We start from the raw sequence: 22915 nt of genomic DNA on the forward strand, positions 1-22915 counted from the left end.
TATATATATATATATATATATATATATATATATATATATATATATATATATAATTTATATTCCCTGAGTCGTTATCCGTCAAGCAACTGGTTCCATCACCGAGTATATATATATATATATATATATATATATATATATATATATATATATATATATATTCCTTGAGTCGTTAACCGTCAACAAATGGTTCCATCACGAATAATCAGGCTTTCTTCTACCCTGCTCATGATACGATGTTTCTTTGTTCGTATTGGTGCCCTTCTTTTATATATATATATATATATATTTATATATATATATATATATATATATATGCGTGTGTGTGAATGCGAGTGTGTGTGCATTTGCCGACTAAAAACGCATATGAACTTTACGACGCAGGGATAGCTTTCAAGCAGAATCGAGCTAAAAGGGTGTGTCCAATTCATAGGCTGTATAATACCTATATATATATATATATATATATATATATATATATATATATATATATATATATATGTGTGTGTGTGTGTGTGTGTGTGTGTGTGTGTGTGTGTGTGTGTGTGTATGCACGCATAAAAGGAACACTGTTCGGCACCACTAGTGAACCAGTTCCTTGTAGTTTTGCTTTGCGTTCGTCAGATCAAGCTCTAGACCTAGCGTCAGATGTTGTTAGGTAGAGCGACCCTCATTGGCTGAGATAACAGTATTTTCGTTTGGGTAATTAAAGACATTCAACATTCCTTCTTTTCAATTAAATTTTAGTTATGTTGCCCTGCGTTTAGCTTCGTCAACACTTGGAAGACTGCAAACAGTTGTCACCAACCCTCAACAATCATTCTACTGATATACAATTAGACCATTCGTCCATTCTACCTACTTGCCTCTTTGTGTTTGCCTTCCCCTAGTGTCAACAAATAAATAATGACTTATTCAGTCTTATAAATGCTTCTGTGCCTGTGAGCTCTCGTTCCCATGTTTTTTGTTTTTTGTTCGTTTTTTTTATTTTTTTTTGTTTTTTCGTTTTTTTTTTTTTTTTTTTTTTTTACTTTTTTTTTTTAGAGGGGGGAGACAGTAATTTAAATATTACAGGAAATAATTTTTGCTTGTTAGGATTAATGTTAAATACCTTTTTCGTCTTTTTTAATAATGTAATTTTCTCAGATGTTCTCTTGTGGATTTTATGTTGATATTCCGGTTCCTTTTTATTTTTTTTTTCTCTCCTGAAAGTGTCATTATGCTTAGTAGCTTTGCTCTTTGTTGTTTTTCTCGTGTTTTATTATATACCATTTTGTTTTCATCTAAAGTTCGAAGTTCACTGATGCTCTGATTATTATTTATCTAAATAATTTTTCAAAGTATAATTTGCTACTGTGCCCCATTTTCATTTTTCCTAGTTTTTATCCCTGAAGATGGAATATGTATCCCGAAACGTAAGTGATGAATGTAAATAAAGTTGTAACTGGAAATGCTGCAGTTTCTGCAAACCATACTTTTCCTATTATATATATATATATATATATATATATATATATATATATATATATATATATATATATATATAATTGTAATAGCCACAATGACCAGTAGATTCTACAAACACACACACACACATATATATATATATATATATATATATATATATATATATATATATATATAGTATGTGTGTGTGTGTGTGTGCGCGCGCGCGCGTTTGTTTATTTGTCATTTGAGCACGCATGACTTGTTCTCGTTCACATATTATCAAGCCACAAATATTTCAAGAGTCAGTTCACTTTACCTTGGGAATAACTTACGCCTAAGATAACTTACATCTGATAAATGCTTCGTCCCCAGGTAGAGAGAGGGGTAATGGCGGAGAAAGAGAGAGAGAGAAAGAAAGATGTAAATTAGCAGCCTACTGTGCAATAGAAAATTTTGTTGTGAACCGGAATCGTACGACACTGAAACAGGATTTTTGTATTTCAAGAATATGGGCAGGCCCAAGATCTACATACAACATGTAGGCTAAGAGAAGTTCTTTTACCTGTCTAACAGCACGTAACTTAAACTCTGGCTAAACCGTAGCTTTGTGTTGTTCGCATGTTTTTAATCGATTTTCTTTTGTTATGCAGTGAATCGATTCATTATTTCCAACAGCCTTCTTCTTGTCCTGCTAACTGCGGCTCTTCACGCGTCATGCGTCGCTACAGTGGTTAAGAAAAAAATCTCTCTTTTTCTTCTTTTGACTTGCCGTAACCTGAATAACGATTCTTCATTTGCGTGCATAAAGCTTTCATAAAATCCGGTTCTACAGTGGCTTGGAGAAATCAGCATGAGTGAACGTTTAGCAAACAAACTGAGAAGAGCATCTAAGGCCTGCCTTTCATTGTCTGCTTTTTTTTTTATTTGAGAAACTTCTTTCCGCTGCTGACCTTCATCGGCCATTCCCTGGGGATGATGATTCATCTCCCTCCCTACCACAGACTCGCCTCCATCGTTAGCGTTCTCGATCACCAGCAGCCTCCAAGGGGCTGGTCAAATCTAGTATGAGTCTGCTTTCCTTAGACCTATGTCAATTTTCATTGAATTCTACTGCAACTACTCCGGTGTATTTTCGTTAACTGCGTTAGTTAGTTTCCTCATCCCTTCATAGGGTATTCTAGAAGCAAGAATCCGTGCTGAAATAATGTATGTTTATTAGACCGTGTCTTCATCTGAAACAATAAGAATAACTGACATTATTAAAAACCCAACCACTCATACTCAAAAACGTTGTATAGAAAGAATGATGGCTAATTCGGTTTGGTCTGTATACAGAAATGCGCTGGTGATATCAGGTGCACCAGCTATTATTAATCTCCGGCACGACTCTCCTGTGGAAATCAGAGACATTACTTTCTTCGCGTGGATTATTTACGTCCGCAGACACGCGTGCTTGCACGTGTGCGCACATTCAGAAGAAATGGAACGTGACGGACACGCAGAAAATAAGAACACAAGGACGCTAAGGTAAAGGGAAACAATGAGTTTTGGATCCGGGGTCAAAACAGTCTTTCCTCCACATGGCCAATGCAATGTTCTGAGGATGAGATTCTAGGTAGGTTTCGCCACTCTTTTTGTCTTGCCACATCTCTCTCTCACCTCAGCGGACACACACACACACACACACACACACACACACACACACACACACACACATATATATATATATATATATATATACACACAGATGTTTGTGTGTAACAGTCTACCTGTACTTGTCAGGAATACTGATGATGTGTTATTTTGCTTTAACTGTTTGACCAGTTCCTCGCCCGCTGTTTGCTTATTCGAATCAATCTATCTTTCTTAATTAATTTCTTTCCTCCTCTTGGCTGTTTATATTTTTATTTATATTAATTGCTCTACTCCTTTCGGCCGTTTATCTTTTTTTTTCTTTTGCATATTGACTTCTATTTCGTAGAAGTAAACTAGTGATGAAGTATGTAAAGCATGTTCCTCTTGTATTTAGAGACGAATTGACTAAATAATGAAGGCTCGACATCTTTTTTTGGCATAATGATATAAAATAAATAAGTATATCGAAAGAGAAGTCTCTCAGCATCTTTCAAGAAAGAGAGAGAGAGAGAGAGAGAGAGAGAGAGAGAGAGAGAGAGAGAGAGAAGATCCTTTGCAAACAGAAAGATCGTCGGAGCAGATGAGTAAGCACATCGCACTTGCCGAAAATCGATGGAGGAGCGACAAGTGTTTCCATGTATGAGACACGAGCATCGCTTATTCATGAGCCCCCACGTCTGGTGCTGGTCAAAACTTTGGCTAGCTTGATGCACACTTTATAGTATTGAAACAGGAGGGGGCGAGAGATATATTTAACTTTCTCGCTGGTCGATCGTCTCTCTCTCTCTCTCTCGTTACGTTTTTATTTTCGGTCAAAGCTATGAAAGCCCTAATGTTTACCCACTCACATAGAACGGATCGATGGAATCGTCTTTTCTATAAACTATCCTTATTCCACCCATTCTCTCCTAGTCAATTCTGTGTGTGTGTGTGCGCGCGCTTAGCCAAAGCTGTGATACACCTAATTTTTCTTCTTCTCATTGTACTGAGACACGAGGGACAGGGAAATATCTAATCTTTTCTTCTCGCTCGCTCTCTCCAAGCAAAGTTCAGTCAACTTTATATACAACTAAAACACAAAGACTCTCTCCCTCTCTCTCCGTTTTTATCTTTGGTTAAAGCTATGATAAGTCTAATGTTTACCGACTATGAATGGAGTGATAGAACCATCTTCTCTATCTTTATTTCTCACTCTGACTAGTCAAAACTTTCTCTCTCTCATACACACACACACACACACACACACGCAGACACCTTTGCATATATCACTGGGAAATTATTACAGCGCGTGCGCATATATATATATATATATATATATATATATATATATATATAATATTACCAATTTGTGCGAATGACGAACATCTATTTGACTACACTTTCATAAACTAATATCATATAAATACCAACATAAAAATGGCAAAGGAAACGGCGTGATCGCTAAAGGCGATTTCCAAAAATCACTCTAGTTATGACACAGTCACGGACGTTCTATAATGACTTATGTTCCCGTGCCAGTAAGTCTACGTGCTTTGGACCTAGACCGACAGCTTCCATGTCGCATTCACTCGAAGAAATGTTTTTCTAAAATGTTATTAATAGCATGCGTTACCTTTTCTAACCGATCAATCTGATGGATTGAGCATAGATCACTGAATGAGTGACACGAAAGATGTAAGATAGTATCAGTTGGACTTTTCTTCGCACTGTGAACACAACAGCGTTTATCGTTCAAAATGGCTAGATTTTTAAAGATATTTGGTTTACTTTTCTTTTCTTTTCCGCGAGAAAAGTTTCTGAATGTATCACCGTCTTTATTTTCTTCAGGATTGCAAGTTATAATAACAACACCATCAGCATAATCCCTGCATTGTGGTTATAATTTGCTTCAAGTTAATATTGACCATCATTTTCAACGAAGGTTTTAAATGAAAAGCATATAACCGCTTGACACTATTTTTAATGCAGTAAATATTCAGCTTCAATATCACAAGGTACATTAACAATGTTTGTATATAATGACGATTACTGGCTGTCATCTCCAAACTGCTTCTATAAGCTGACCTGAGGCGCCTCAAGGGAAAGGTGTTGAATTACGAATGAACTCAGTCCCACCAAATCCCTCTGGCCTTCAGCATGTCAGGATTCACCTTTATTTGCCTCATAGTATAGTGTATACTTTTTATCGCCTTTCTGTTTTTTTTCTTTCTGGATTATTACACTGTGTAGGCTGTAAGTTTTGTCATAAGACAGTTTACCATTTCTTTAACGTTTATTTAAAGATTCCAGGAGTTTATATTTAACTGAGTATGGCATAATACACGTGACACGAGGACGACACTAAAAATTTGGGTTCCCATTTGAGTTTCACGTAAATTTCTAGATTAAAGACCTGTTTTTTTTTTCTGCCTAAGAACAGGTTCCCAAAGCCAGTAAACTGTCAGATGACTACCAGCATGAATAAGTTCATGAATAGTCTGAAAAATATCCATATTATGTTTCTCGTCATGACAATATGAAACGACTGAGCTGATAAAGTTTTTATTTATTCATTAATCAATTCATGCCCGGGGCGTCGGCAGCGTTACACTGGCGCATATGTACTGACTTCACGTGTTCTTATATGTTCCAAAGGGAATTGAGCTCATTGTTATTCTGTCTAAAAGTATCAAAGGACTTTATGTAGTAACTCTTGCTTTGGTAACTGAAGCCTAATTCAAACTTTAACAAAAGATAAAAACAGATAAAGTTTTCAAATCAGGAACCAACATCGGCCACTGCTTTCGATGGTTTTTAGCTAAAGTCAAATTGAGGAATACGCCGTCGCTTGTTAGATACTTCACATGTAATTAATATATAATATATATATATATATATATTATATATATATATATGTGTGTGTATGTGTGTGTGTGTGTGTACAATTTCAGTTAACTGGGCATTTTGCAGTTACCAAACTGATTAAAAATTAATCAGGGAAAATTTTATTGTCAAATAGACACTGCCTCAGAACATAGAGAAAAACTCATTTTTAATAAAAGCAAATTGTTGGAAACCAATCAGACGTTCTATTCGGAATAGTCACAGGTGTATGAGTTGAACATCTGGAAATTGACTGCCGCCTCGTCGCTGGCATCGTCGGTTAAAGCCGTTGAAAATGTTTAAATGAAATTTATCAGTATCAATGTTATTATCAGAAGAAAGATTACAATTCTTGGTACCTTATTAAGGTCACACCTGCGGGTAGATTTACACCAGAAAGCCATAAGTTAATGACGAAGTCTAATCGAATTTGGAAGTCAAGATAGGCGCATGCTAGGACTATATAGGTATTCTGTAGACCTTGTGGGTATGTAAGACAAAGACCCCTTCAGTCCTTATCGGTTTCCGTAGAACTAGATTAGTCACTTCTTTACACAAACCACACTTTCCAAAGGGCCTGTCTGAGGTATTTAGATTCTCATTATCACGAAGCAGGTTGGAAGACACAATTTGAATCAGTAGTCAGGACTCACACTAAGCTCATGCGCACGCATCAGAGAGCAGGCAGAACATGTCCAGAAAATCCTGTCAATTCTATTTTGGTTTCATGGGATGAGGTATTGGTTGCACATGGCTGAGAATATCATGAGCCTGACGGCAGAGAAACATTTAGGCTCGCCACCATCTCTCTCTCTCTTTATCTTTCTATGTGTGCGCGAGCACACACACACACATATATTATATATATATATATATATATATATATATATATATATATATATATAGAGATAGAGAGAGAGAGTATGAGAGAGAGAGAGAGAGAGAGAGAGAGAGAGAGAGAGAGAGAGAGAGCTGTGTGTGTGTGTGGTCAGTTCTTGAAAGGTTTTATTATTACAGAGCATTACTCTGGAATGTAAGTTTACAATTACAATAAAAATAAGAAGTATTTGTAAAATCCACCGCAACGAAAGTCATGGTTTGTGTGTACGGCCAAGAGCCCCGACAACAAGGAATGACACCCGGCGCTAAGTCTCTTTAAACCCTCTTGTGTAATGCCGTCGGTATGTTGGCGTTGTTGTCTGGTGTGTGAAGGTAAAAGAAGAAAACAATCTAAGTAATGTAACGAACTTTATGAACAGAAAATGCAGCGGTGTTAGCGTTTAACCTGCGTGCCATAGTATCAGTCTCAAATTAAGATATGCAGCGATAAACAGTCACGTATGTTCTATAAATAATATGATTTAGCCTAAAGATATTCACATGGACCTTGAAGTAATGCTACGTTCCCGTTCACTTTATATGTTCATCTTTCCTTGTATTTTTCGTGGAGGGAAGGTGATGCGCGTTATACTTTTTCGTGTTTTCAGAGAGGATTTGGGGTGACGTTGCTAGGACCATCACCCAACAAAGATGGTCGGGTGGAATCTGTTTGAACAGATTAAAATCGATGTTAGGAAGATCAGCGGTAATTTTTTTCTTTTGTCGCTGTTAAAATTAAGTTGGTCTTGTATCCGCACAGACGTTTGTTTGTTCGCCCGGACCGTGAATGATGAATGCATACTGCCGTCGACGCTGTGTAGCTACACACATTAAAGATAAAAAATGCACGAATTCTCTACCCCGCTGCCTGATCATGTCTTTTCTTTAGCTGTGGTTCTTTCTTCTCTTGGTTTTGTTAATAATTTCTGCTCAATTTCTTTGTTTGAAGTTAACAGGCTTGGGTGATAAGAGACTATTTTTGGCAGGTGCTTTTAGTGATGATTTTTGTCTCTGTTCGTCTCGTCTCCTCGCCTCAGTTAACCAATGTTCTTAATACATTCTCTCACACATGTTCATGAGTATCGTTTGTAAACCTTATCAGAGAGCTCTTCCGCCGATGCCATCTAACTTTTCCTAATAACATTTCATATTCTCCGATTTTAAATTATTTACTGTCTGCCGTGTTATTCACCTTCTTACACCTCTAAATATAAAATAATTATAACACTCCTCCACACATACATATGAAAAGGGTTTTCATTATTTATAGTTCTTTTATTGTTATATAATTATAAATTAATTCGGTACATGGGCACGTATAGAAGCCTCCCAGCTTCAACGCTTCCGTCAGACGGGCATAGCATTGAGCTCAATTAATTTTCTACTCGTTTTCCTCCACCTTAAACAAGCATACCAAGTCAAATATTGGCAAAACCACTGACTCTTGCTGCATTCAAAGACATAAACATGGCAACGGCTCCTTTGTTCTTTCTGTAGAAATGTTACATTGCTTAATATATGATGAATGGTTGAAATGCCTCCGGCAGTCGTACCAACAGTACCACGTGGGACGTGGCTAGCTTGATAAAAGTTTTAGGAAGACGACGTGGCACCATTGTGTCTATTGGGAAAGGAAGGTCGCCTTCTTCACATATATTTATTTATCCATAATTAAATTCTTATTCCAGTTCATGGTCGTACACGAGTACAGAATGCCAATACAACGGCGACGAAACAGTAAGTTATCAAGTTGATAACCGTGACAAACCGATAGTAAAGATATACGACGAGAATAAATGATACTGACAGAGCGATCAACTATTTAATATGTACAGACTTAAAATTAATCATTGATAGGGACGGATTTAGCAAAAACTTACATATGAAGTTAAAAACAATTTCGATACAAACAGCTGGTGGTTAAAAAAAAAATAGATAAATAAAACGCTAGAATAAAAACTAAGTTTGGGAATTCGGTTAACAATAGTAATGATTTTAAAACTAGTGGCTGCATAAAAGTTTTAGCAGTGATACGAATATAGATTAAAAGAGTAGAAAAAAAACTTCTGAATGTTACATTTCAAGCGGCCACTCGTAAATATGAACAGGTCATACACATAACAGTACGTTGATATGTCCAACATAGATGGTCTTTATTTGGAGTGATTAACAGACTTAGACACGTAACGGCGACATATTATGTCATATGAGAAATAATGAAGCTCGTAATTCGAATTAAAAGAAGGCATGGTTTTTATGCACTCTCTCTCTCTCTCTCTCTCTCTCTCTCTCTCTCTCTTCTATCTCTCTCTCTCTATATATATATATATATATATATATATATATATATATATATATATATATAATATATATGTATATGCTCAGTATGTCTTTGATGGCATAATAATAAGCGTATTTGACATGAAACTACAGGTATTTCTCATGTGACAATTCATTAAATAAACTGAATGTGTCCAGGTGGATAAGAATTCTAAACTTGTGTTTCAGGAACCCGTGTGTAAGATTTCATGAATTTCAGATTGTTCTGCCAAGGGAAAAAAAAGAGTAACCAGCGTTAACCGTTACGAAATTGTGTTGTTGTTATCGAATTCTCTCAGCTTAGCCTTAGACCGAGTTTGCCGGCAGTATTGTGTTATGTTTACCAATCGAAAGAATGCCTTGGTACCTACACACACACACACATACATACACATACTTTCCTCGTGGAATTTTCGGGTTTATTTTTTCACCCCTGAGAGAGCAGGTAAGGTTTCCTAAGGATCTTAACCAGTAAGCTAAGTGGGATTCATGTAACCATACGGGATAGTGTTGGTGAAGGGAATTAAACACTTCCGTATTGACAGCATTATGTTTGTATACTAATACGGTACGGTTATCCATTAACTTTTATTTGTGTGTATTACATTCCTTGTTTACAGTTGTCGTCGTCTAGCCCGGGGGCTAGCCTCTGAACGACTTCTATAACCCCGACCCCCTGATAACTCATGAATATCAAAAGTCCAACATCTTTAAAACACGACTGGTAAGACTGACACAGTTAGATCGTCACCAGACATCGCACCATATAAAGACGATAATGAAGTCCTCCGACTCATATTCATATAACTCTTTAACCCTTGGAATACAAATCAGTGTGATGTTTAGCTGGGGTCTCGTACCGTGCGCTGTGGGGTAATGTTTCTCAGTCTTCTTTATTTTTATGACTGGGAAATATAGACTGAAGAGCTCACTCTCTCCCTACATCATGTGTTGGTACAAGTCCAAATCCAGTTCATGAGCTGTAAAACACACACAGACACACATAGGGGTTTTATTCCCCTTCTCCTCCCCCCCCCCCCCCCCCCCCCCCCCACCCCCCCCCCCCACCCATTTCTCTGTTCTCCCTCGTGAATAGTTTGGCAGAGAGCCACCTTCCCAACGCCCAAGACGAAAGAGGACAATATTATTTACCTTTGCGTCTTTCTCAAGTCGAACTGTATCATTCGAATACCGTATTTTATTCCCGTTGGTGATAGACGATGTTGTTTACCTATTAAAAAATAAAAAAATAAAATAAAATATAGACTTATCTACTTTAATGACATCGAGATGTAGGAATATTTCCAGCAAGGTCCTTTACTCTGGACCTCCGTTTCTAGTTTACACACACACACATATGTATATATATATATATATATATATATATATATATATATATATATATATATTTACACACACACACACATAATGTATTTTCATATGTTTAAGCGAAGGGGAATTTTTTAGTTGATAAGAGATCTGTCGGCTCCCGGACGCGAACTGTCGAAACCAACAAATCCAGGACGACAGAAGCTTTAACCCACACCGCCACTGTCGTCCTGGATTTGCTGGTTTCGATGGTTCGCGCCCGGGAGCCGACAAATCTCTTATCGACTAAAAAATTCCCCTTTGGTTAAACATATGGAAATATATTAATTCCGAGGTAGAGCGAATTAGATATTAAAGGACATTTGTAGCCCGATGTTGGGTATATGAATCACGGTAATGTGATATGACACAACACACACACACATACTATAAATTAATATTATATTATATATTTTATATATTATATATATATATATATATACACATATATATCTAAACTAGGTTGAATGAATAGCATCTTTATTAGTTTGCGACTAGTTTCGGAGATTTACATTTCTCCGTCATCGGGCAATCAATAATTGAATATAATTTACATTTTAAACAAATGGCGAAATAATGGAATATAAGTTACTTTTAAAATCAATGAAGTAATAACGCAATATAAGTTACATATAAAATTACACTATTACAAGATACAATAACCTAAACCCGCATCGAAATTTCAAAATATAGAGAAATGCTCTATGCTTGTTGTCAAAGAGAGCAGAAAAAGTCTAAAAACACAGCAATTCAACAGACCTTTCATTATTACAAAGAGAGCTCCATTTCGTTGGTTCTGCAAGTAAGGACTGAAAAGGAATTTAAATTTATAGGATGGTCATATTCTTCAGTGTTGTCGAATAGCACTAAATGGTGGTTTGCTTAATATTTATTATTCGTCTCTGATTTCCACGAAACTCTTCTATTGCTGATGTTATATATATATATATATATATATATATATATATATATATATATATATACATATATATATGTAATGTTTGGTAATTTAATTTAGACCTTGCCTAGAGAGAGATAGGGAGAGATGCCGATGCCAGATGTAAAAACCGTAGTACATTACCTGAAATAATCACGTTTTTATGAACCGAACAACTTTCAGACGTTCAAGAAGTGTGTTATCGCTGCAAGAAAGCGCTATACTTTTCACTTGATTTATTTACCTGACATTTTTCAGCTTCTTTGACGCATATGTCCCTTTGTTGTTGGTGTTTGTATGTTTATGTAATGGTTGTTTTAGCATAAATCTTTCTATAAGTCTACTCTCTTTTCCGATCTATTTTTAGCTGAATGTCTACGTCTTTTAACAATGGTAATCATTCCTAGCAAGGTATTCATACAAACAAAATTACATATACATCATTATTAGACACCTTTCACATGTAATAATGATGATAATATAAATATTTTATTATTAAGGCCCCTTCATTTTATAATAATAATAATAAAATAATAATAATAATAATAATAATAATAATAATAATAATAATAATAATAATAATAATAATAATAATAATAATAGTGTGAATTTGGTAAAATATAGAAGAAACTATGAATAACTGATCATCAAAGACCAGATTCCGAAGACTTAGCTGGTAACTTGGCAAAGAATCTGTTTGTTTGTATCACCATGACTGTTATCTTGCAAATTCTTTTGAATATTGATATGAAGTCAAAGACTTCTGCTAGGATAATATCAAATTACTTTTCCCCGACTCTATAATGCTATCACTTGAGAAAATGTTTTGAGATTTATGGTCACGCTAGCGAATAAAGCTTAAGCAGGACGATATTAAATCTTACAGTAATCAATCGGATAGCAGTTTTATTTTCAGGATTATATGATCATATTTACTATTTAGCTCGCCTGTGTTCCCAAGGTCCAGAGGATTATGAACCTCGTCTGTTTCCGAGACGTCGAACTCTTATTAGATATTTTCTGTTTGCGATTTTACAAGTATTCCTGCTATGAAAGGATGGTCTGTCTGTAAATTAGAGTCCATTAACGCAAGTGTTTCTCTCTCTCTCTCACACACACACACATGTCCACACACACATTACATACGGTACGACTCTGTACTGCAATGTTCTCGTTTTTTTTAGGTACGGTTCATATAGTAAACAGACACATGATGGAACCATCTGTTTCCAGCTATATTATATAACAAAATGAGAGGTAAAAATTTAGCTGAATTCCCCATAAAAAAAGACCCAATAACCTTTAACCCTCTATGTAAATGCCTTTAACCATAGATAATGCCTATAATCCATTACTAAAACAGTTTCTTGCTAATTTGTACCAATGAATGTGCAGCTTATAAACAACCAATGAGATGGAAACAAATTACAAGTCTTTAGAAGAAGAAGAAGAAAAAACATTCGTTGGAACCTTTCGAAAGCTGCTGCAACACTTGCAGAAACCTCGTTTTTAAACACTTGTGCCGGTGGCACATCTGGACATAACCATTTTAGTTCTAAATTAAAACAAGATACATACATATATATATATATATATATATATATATATATATATATATATATATATAGTATATACTGAATCACGAATTTAAAAGTTTGGAACGTGATAAATCCATAAATAAAGGTATAGGCCACGAAGGAAAGATAAACAACGGAGGTTTCCTGCAAGACCTTTCGACTCGACGTCCTTTATCTGCTGAGTAATGGGGCGTAGAGTCAAACTCCGTTGTTTATTTTTCCTTCGTGGCTTATACCTTTGTATATATATATATATATATATATATGTATATATATATATATATATATATATATATATATATATATATATAATATGTTTTTGGCATTACTTTCTCTGTTAGTTTTACTGGCTTTCTTTAGGCATCATTGACGCCAGATGACTGTGAATCGTTCAATCACGGCAACATAGTACACACCATTCTTTTGCTACGTTTTTTTTTTTTTTTCTTTTTTAGTTAGAATTGTTTTGCCTCACCTAATTTGAACACGTACGCCACATTACACAGCGATACACACACACACACATATATATATATATATATATATATATATATATATATATATATATATATATATATATATATATTATACCTGCATGCGTAAAAAACACATATACATTTACATATGCCGTGTTTATATATAGATAAATAGATATAGTTACGTGAAACGTGTTTTATCGATAATTTACTAACACGTAAATCATTCTAATTTCCATTCCAATAAACGTTGCTCTCTCTCTCTTTTCCCCTTAACACCATTTTACAACGCAATAGCCTGCTGGTCACGGCAATGGCCATTCACCTTATCCAGAAAAAACTAATTCGTATACAAGCGCTAAAGTCATGAAAACTGGTTAAACACTTGCAGTCGGCTAGTGACTGATTGATTTCTCCTCGCTGATGATCGATCTAGCTGGCTAGTTTTATCAATCACTTTTCATCTGTTAAATGCCAAAATGAGTTAATCTGCATAAATGACTGATACGTTACACCAGTAATAGATGCTCAGTAAATATGTTAAGTTACTATCGTGTTTTCCCGGGTATCAACCTTCGACCACACCCTCTATCTTTCACACACACACACACACATATATATATATATATAATATATATATATATATATATATATAATATATATACATATATATATGTCTGAACAAACTCACACACCACACGAGCGTGTTCTTGTGTGGACAATAAAAACGCTATTACTTCAGAGAACGCATGTACTACACAATCCACAAGGTTTTTCCACAACCTCAGTACAGGTAGCATTCCACCATACTGGTAGAAAATAACAATCCTGACGCAAAATTTCATCAGGTAACAGCACTCATTCAGCGTGACTCTTGTCAGCTCCTCACTCTCATTCAGTTTCGTTTGTTTGTATGGTGTTTTTACGTTGCATGGAACCAGTGGTATTCAGCACCGGGACTAACGGCTTTTCGTGACTTCCGAACCACGTCGAGAATGAACTTCTATCACCAGATATACACATCTCCACTCCTCAATGAATGGCCGAGAATCGAACCCGCGACCACCGAGGTGGGACGCTAATACCATACCAACCACGCCGCTGAGGCGCTTTCTCATTCAGTTTCTGCTTAGAGAAAAATATTGAGTCTAAACTAAAGTCAAAACTTCCTCTACTGATATGTCTATAAGAATCCCTGTTCTGCAAGAGACTAAACGTCGTCAATATACCGAGGCGTAATACCCGCCACCGTGTATTAAAAGCAAAACAATTAACTAAGATAATCTAAAGAGTAACAGGGTCTTCACACCGTTCATTTGCGCTTGGCTCATTACTTGGCTAGGCTTAATGTCTAAAAGCTAGGCTGAGGTGTGGGTGATTTAGCCGTAATTAAGTATCGAACGCTACACACACACACACACTAACACACACACACATATATATATAGATATATTATATACTATATACTATATATATAATATATATCTGTGTGTGTGTGTGTGTGTGTGTGTGCGTGCGTACACGAAATTTAAATGGTAATAGAAATAGGTAGTCAATAATTTATAAAAATTTAACATTGATTAAACCGTGGAACTAATAGGACAACGTAAAATTTCTACATAAACTTGATCAAATAACTACCAATAAAATTATAAGCAAAAAAAAATTCTATAAATTATCTATCTATCTATGGACCATTTCAAGTTTAGCGACCCCCTATTTTCAAGACAATATTATACCACTCTGATTTATATATATATATATATATAATATGATATATATATATATATATATATATATATATATATATATTGTAATGAATTGCTCGTTCCCTCGGTGAAAATGTATTTATGTGATGTACTGGCACTCTTAAGATGGCTTTGCCTGGAGGGAAGAGAGTTAATACAAACAAAAATCTATGGCTGAAGGCCGATATTACTGAAAGGAGGAATTTACATAAAACTCTGGCCATTAGTTTAACTGAAATACATGTAGGTCCAGAAATTAATGGAAGGTGGTTGATTGCAGATTCACCGGAAACATGTGGCTGGGAAATGGCCCAGACCCAGAGGTATGAATTGTGCAAAGTGGGTTATTTAAATGTAAGCATCGTTTCCAAGGGTTCCCAAATTTTCTCTCACAATCAGGCATGATATCTGTCTGCAAAGAGATTGCATTCTAACATCAATACTAAGGTGATGGACATGTGGGAAAAACGTTACACATTACTTGCTATTAAAGGTCACTCAAGGGGGGCATAGAATGTTACTTGATTAACTGGGGGATGTTTAACATCATTACTACCATCACAAGGGAATTAATCACAGCACTGAACCAAAGTTGGGGAGTGAGAAGCTGAGCCAAGAAGGGGAGAGAGTCACCTTAGAAGAATGAAACAAAATACAGACAAGAGGCAAAAACGATTCACTGGCTGCACTAGAAATTATTCTCACAGTACCTGTGACAGTAATTTCTAGTGTTGTCTTCTCATCTGCTAATCGATCTGGGCACTATGGAAGGTAAAAGAACACGTGTGGAATCTCCAGAGGAAGCAGGGGAGCAAAAAGGGGAAAGTGGTGTTCTGCAGGCGAGAGGCATCTGAGTTCTAGGACGCATCTGGGAATTTCTGAGGGAAAGCTGCTGTGGCCTTGTCCTTTTAAAATCTCAGCCTAGAGGTGTTCCACCCCATTCAGGGCACCTGTGGAGGTTAACTCCAAGGAAGCCAATAGGACTAGAATGTAAACTGAGGGAGAAGGGGAATTTTTTAGTTGATAATAATTTCGTCCTCTTGTTGGTTTGAACCACCGCCCAGCGGACAGAGAAGAAATGAGGAGGTCAGTGACGTTATCGATTCGGCTAACAAGTGAGGTTATAAGTTTATACCGCCTCCGTCACTGACGTCCTAATTTCTTCTCTGTCTGATGGGCGGTGTTTCAAACCCACGGGAGGACAAAATTATTATCAACTAAAAAATTCCCCTTTGGTTTACATATATGAAAATATATTAATTCCGAGGTAGAGCGAATTAGATATTAAAGGACATTTATAGCTTGAATAATTCATATGAATTACAGTGATGTGATAATTATATATATATATATATAGTTATATATATATATATATATATTTTATACTATATATATATATATATATAGATATATATATATATATATATATATATACATATATATATATATATATATATATATTAAGATATTATAATATATACCACGTGGACCCCCCGTATTCGCGTTCTCCAGATTCGCGGACTCACACATTCGCGGGATTTCTCTGGGGAACATTTCCCGCATTATTCGCGGAAAAATTCGCGCATTCGCGGTATTTTTCTATGATAAATATCCACAAATTCCTGTTTTTTTTTGATGAATTTCATCATAAAATGCACTTTTTTGTGATAAAACTATTAAAAAACCAAGTATGAAAATTTTTAGTGGGTTTTTCTTGAGTTTTAACTAACAAAATAGGCTGTTTTTAGCATTTCCATAGGGTTCCAAACATTCGCGGGTTCTAACTATTCACGGGGGGTTTCTGGGTATGCATACCCCACGAATAAGGGGGGACCACTGTGTATATATATATATATATAATATATATATATATCTATATAGTATATATATATATATATATATATTATATGTTATTATATATATGTATATATATATATATATATATATAGATACTATATATATATATATATATTATATATATATATATATATATATATCGTGATCCTTGGACCCACCCAGAGGAAGTAGCCGGCCTAATCTCTGCCAGTAGACTAACATCCTCTGACTCCTACTAACCCTCACTTAACCGTCATAATCGCCTCATCCACCTCTCATCTTGGTACCCCCTAATCACTCATCACCCTCACGCATCATTACCTCACCTTATGTATTTTAACCCTCCAGGCTAATCAACCTCCATTATTGCATACCACATTCTGGAATGATTGCGTCCTTTTTGATTAATTGTATAGAGTAGTTTAGGCTATTTAATTTAGTACCAGGGCATTAGGGAAGTAGCAAGTAGAATTCTCAAAGTAACCTTACTTAGGGATAGAGTAGCCTGTCATTTCAGATGACCATTAGCTCTCATTTAGGCTAGACTACATTATTAATTAAGTAAGTTAGTACACTTAGCATCTCCACCTATAAGTTAGGTAGGCCATTGTAGTTAGCTGTATCGCTGCTCTAAACCCTCAGTTAGAAAAAGAGGACTGTCTAGTTGAGGCAAGATACTTATTAGCCAAGGTCTTCACGCCTGAAAGGGAGTGAGTGCCTTCTTAACAGGAGGAGCTTTTTAGAGTTTTATCCCACTTTCTCCTCGCCAGTATTTAAATTTTGGTTTTAGCTAGAAGCTGCAGCCATTTTACCCCCACATTGTACGACTTTGGGGGGGAAATTAGGGAAAATCAGCATAGACAAGGCCAGACAAGGGAGATAGGAATTTCCGGTCCTCTGCGTAGTTTTGCAGGAGGGTATAGATCCGTTAAGTACCAGGGACATAACACAAGGGAAAGTGGGCAGCTATGTAGGTCCTTCCTAGGCCTAGTCTTAGGACCTATTTTACCTTGACCTTGTTACTGGCCGTATGTCTGTTTCCAGAATGACCTGCCAATGGGGGGAGGAAAACTCTACTCCCAGTGACCCTCAGTGACCTAGACTGATCTCACTCCTTGCTAGTCTCTCACCAAGGACAGACATTTGTCCTTGCCTTCCATAGGCTTACACAATGGTGCTTGCTAGCGCACCCCCAAGGCTCGGACAAAGCCAACGCCATCTTCTCATATCAAGCCCCACACCATAAGGCATCCAGGTACATCTGAATTACATTCATATAGCCAGTTCTTTTCCGCCGAGTCAAACAAAATCTCCCTCGTTTTCAAATTCAATTTCTCACTTCTCTAATGAACATCCTTTTGTCCAACCTAGCAAGCACATGTTTCCCTTGTGACTTGTCCAAGATCAACAAAGATCTTCATTAAGCTTTCCACTTAAGCATTAGATTTCTCCTCCATAGTGCATTAGTCATAAATGTTGTGCGAGAAGTCTTTGTTTTATGTTGCATGTAACCTGGAATTCATTTCCAGATTTCCGACTGCTGACTCGTGCATCCGCCTCCTTGCCAGTGCCCAATTACCTTAGAAGATATAAAAAAATTGGCAACCAGCCTTGCATAGATTGTGAATTCGGCCCATCTCTCGTGTTATTGTGAATGATACAATAATTTAACACAGTATTCTGTGCCCTCTCCACGTGACCTATCTGCCGTTCCGTTTGTCTCAGGCTGTTCAATTTTGTGTAAATAAACTTAATCTAGATCTAAATGGCTGGTTTCCTGGCGATCTTAGCTAATTAAACAGTTTTCTTTCTAACTCAAGGTAGGTCAAAAGTGCTTCATTATTACTCCATACCCTTACTTGTGTGGGTTGTGGCGGACCTTTACAGCAAGGCTTAAGATTTTACTAATATACCCTCATCCAAAACGACCCCCACATGTAAAAATATACAAAAGTAGAATACGCCCACTGATATCAACGTGTGAGGGAAGTATGTGTGACGTATCATTAGTGTCGGTGCAACAACCACCTGGTGTAACATAAGTAGGTCTACAATGAGTAGAGTCACTGAAATTATTGTAAAAAACATTTACTTTATACGTGTGTGAGGGCTAGACAGAGATAGCTAACCTCTGAGGCTTTATTAGTCCAAACAGAGTTCAGGATAATACTGGATACTAGTGATCCTTACCAGCGGGAAGCTGCAACTGACTCTCCTTGCTGTGCCGTGCAAGGCACACCCTCTCTGTCTCACATACAGTACTCCCAAGAATACGGCTAATCCATACATGCCCCCACAAGATGGATAAATATATATAGGGCAATAGATATTTTTCTACCTTCAAAATACAACAGTACAAGCACCCTGTTCTTTTGCTTGAGCTGTCTTAGCTAACCATGAATACAACAGAATACAAAAAGAGAAAATAACATAATAATTAATACAATCCTCCCAGTATTACTGAAATATGACAGATTACAGAATTCAATATAATTACGTCTTATAATCGTCGTGCCATGCAGGTGGCCTCCTGCATCTCTGTTATCGAGGTTCTGGGATAGATCCCGGTTCCCGAGAATCCTGATCCACAGGTACTGGTGACACTGATGCACGAAGATGGCACCTGTTGCATACTAACACCCGACCACTTCCATCCAACCGTAAGCGGTACTGACAGTACCCGGTTCCAATGACTTCTATTACCACACCTGAGCGATCCCAAAGTTTGGATGTGGGGTCCTGAATGCGGACATTTTGTCCCACTTCGAGGGGTTTCAGAGTCCGCGAGTTTCTTTTTGTTTTCACCGAGATCTTCTCATTCTTTTCGGCCATTTTCAATTCTCTAGAGCTAAGAGATTTCTTCCAATAGTTATTTACTCGGTAATACTGGTGAGCGATGGGCACCGAGTCCCTCAGACATCAACCAGTAGCCAACTGAGTTGGTGACACTTTTTCTCCATGCAACAGCGTATTGTGATACTGCAAGAGGGCTCTGGGAACCTGATCCGTATCCAGACTATCCCCAGGCCCTAAGTAGTCACTGATGGCTCGTTTTGCTACTTTGACACCTGCCTCTGCATGCCCATTTATTGGGGATATAAGCTGATGGTATCCTGGATGACACGCCCCATCTCCTTAGGAAATTCCTCATCTCCTCACTCGACAAATTGGTTCCACCATCGGTAGCCAGCTCCTCTGGGACACCCCGTCTGACAAAATACCCTCTGAATTTCTTGATGAGATGGCCTGACGTGGCACCATTAGGCAGATATGCCACCTCTACCCAACCAGTCAACCTATCAGCAAAAGCCAAGTATGTGCGTCCGTGGACCTGGAAGAGGTCCGCCACAACCTGTTGAAAGGGGTACTCTGGTAGGGACGCCATGATCAAAGGTTCTTACTGCTTCGATGGGGTGTGCGTCTCACATACTTGACACTTTGCCCTTTAATACTCCAAGTCACCTGTTATGCCCGGCCAATACACCGACTGACAGGCCCTTCTTAACACAGAGTCGAGACCTTGATGCCCGCTGTGCATGTTAGCCGCTACCTGCTGCCACAAGCTTTCTGGGATGACCAAACGTACACATCCTTGGTCATAGGATACGTTATCAGTTCGCCTGATACTGCCAACCGTTCTTGCACACCAAAGAAAGGTTTTAAACACTCAAGCTCTTGACTCTTAATCTGAGGCCAATCATCATTGTAAACTCTCATCAGTAGTAACTGGTACACTGGGTCATCTTGAGCGGCACTGAGGACAGTCTCTTAACCCATTTCGACGACGTCCTCCACCTCAAGCGCTGCCACCAAGGACATTACCATAGCAACCGTGAGGTCATCGCTGAGTTCCAAATCTTCGTCTTCTGGCCTGACACGGAGGGAGGGATAGTGGGAGAGCGTGTCGGCCACACAGTTTCTTTTTCAAGGCAAATATTTTATGTTGAAATGATACTGCAATGTCTTCTCCTTTAACCTAAATAATCTGGGATTAGAAATATCCTTTAACTCCCTGTTACCAAACAGTTTCATGAAGGGACGATGGACCGTAACCAATGTCAAATTTGGACGACCTAACAAGAAAAGCCTGGCTTTTTTCAGACACCACACTACTGCTAGGGCCTCTCCCTCGACCGCAACATACCCTGCTTCTGTAGGGGTGAGATGTCTGCTGCCACATAACACCAAGCACCATCCCCCTTGGCAACAGAAAGGGGTGTCCACCGTCAGAGCTGGGCAGTACTTAAGTACAAAAGTACTTAAGTACGTACTTAAGTACATTTGTGTACTTTAAAAATGTACTTCAAGTACTTTTAGAAATGAGTACTTAAGTACGTACTTAAGCACCTTTTTTATTGTACTTAAGTACAAAGTACTTAAGTACTTTGCATTAAATATTTTATAAAATTATTATTTATTTAGTCCTATATGATTTTTTTTTTACATACTTGAGTAAATTCAATAATAGCTATGATCATGTTATGCATAGTCTGTAGAGTTGAATTTCACTAACACTGACGTGCGTAACTGAGACGTTCAAAGACTGTTTAAACTGCTCTAGAACAATCAAAATCTGTGCAGTTCCTTGTTTGTGATGTACGCAATAATGCGTAATCCCCATCTAAATTATCCTAATCCATATGTTTTGAAAGTATTTTAACATAGCTACTCACAATAGTTTATAGTAAAAAGATTTCCATTGTTGTTATGTTATGCTTTCTAGGATTTTTAAATTCTTACGAGTTTTGAACAAGTTCTGAACTGGTTAGCCAGGCAGAGCTATGTGTAGCAAGGACAAGGAGGTTTCACTTGGCAATGTCAGTGACAGAGTGAGGTTCAGCGCGTGCGTCTCGTTGACTTGTGTTGATTGTTTGAACGTGTTCATTAAACTCTTTCTAAACTATAAGTCCAATTGTCAAAAGAATGATATCCCTGGCATCCTTATAACCGTAAAGACCATAATGATATATGTGAAGAATCATAGGGGGTAAAATTCAAATCCAAAAGGGGTGCCTTCCTCCTGAAGGTGCAGGTAAAAACAAAACCCACGACTAGGGTTTTGGAGATAGACCCTTATGACCACATATGAAACTATAATGAAGATTTGTTCTTTCAGATTGATGAAACAAATTTTGAACGAAAGAGTGGTGCACTTTGTTGTCAGCGTTTCAAGGGTGAACATACTCACGATAAAATTGCTGAGAAAATGGAGCATATCATGACTGATTTTAACACCTTCATTCATAAAGTTGTTAGTACAGTCACTGACAACGGGTCAAATTTCGTTAAAGCATTCCGTGAGTTTGGAGTGAAATGTTCTCAAATATGAGTCTTCTAACATATGTGACCTAAATGATGATGCTGATTCAGAAACAGACGAAGATGAAGATGTCCTCGAAAGTCCAGCTATTGGGGCAGATGATCAAGTCTTGGAACACAACCTCTCAAACATGTAAGATGCGCCTCACATACTCTTAGCTTAGTGGCAACAACAGATGCTAAAAAAGCTCTGAAAAATGCACCGTTTGCAGCAATTAATCATTCTACAATGGGAAAATGCAGTGCACTTTGGAATAAAAGTGGTAGGCCAAAATCGGCAGAAATAATCAAGAACAGGCTAGGTTGTCAGATCCGTTTACCGTGTGTAACACGATGGAATTCTTTGTATGACGCTCTCGGCGTGCTGCTGAATAACAAAGAGAAATTGCACCAGTTAATGACAGAACTGGGTTTACCGCCATTGAAACTAAAAGAGATTGAATTTATAGCGGAGTATGTTGAAACGTTGACTCCAATAGCAGTAGCAATTGATCGCCTGCAAGGGGAAAAAGA

Source organism: Macrobrachium nipponense, chromosome 10 (assembly GCF_015104395.2).
Source record: "Macrobrachium nipponense isolate FS-2020 chromosome 10, ASM1510439v2, whole genome shotgun sequence".
In the NCBI taxonomy this organism is placed as follows: domain Eukaryota; kingdom Metazoa; phylum Arthropoda; class Malacostraca; order Decapoda; family Palaemonidae; genus Macrobrachium; species Macrobrachium nipponense.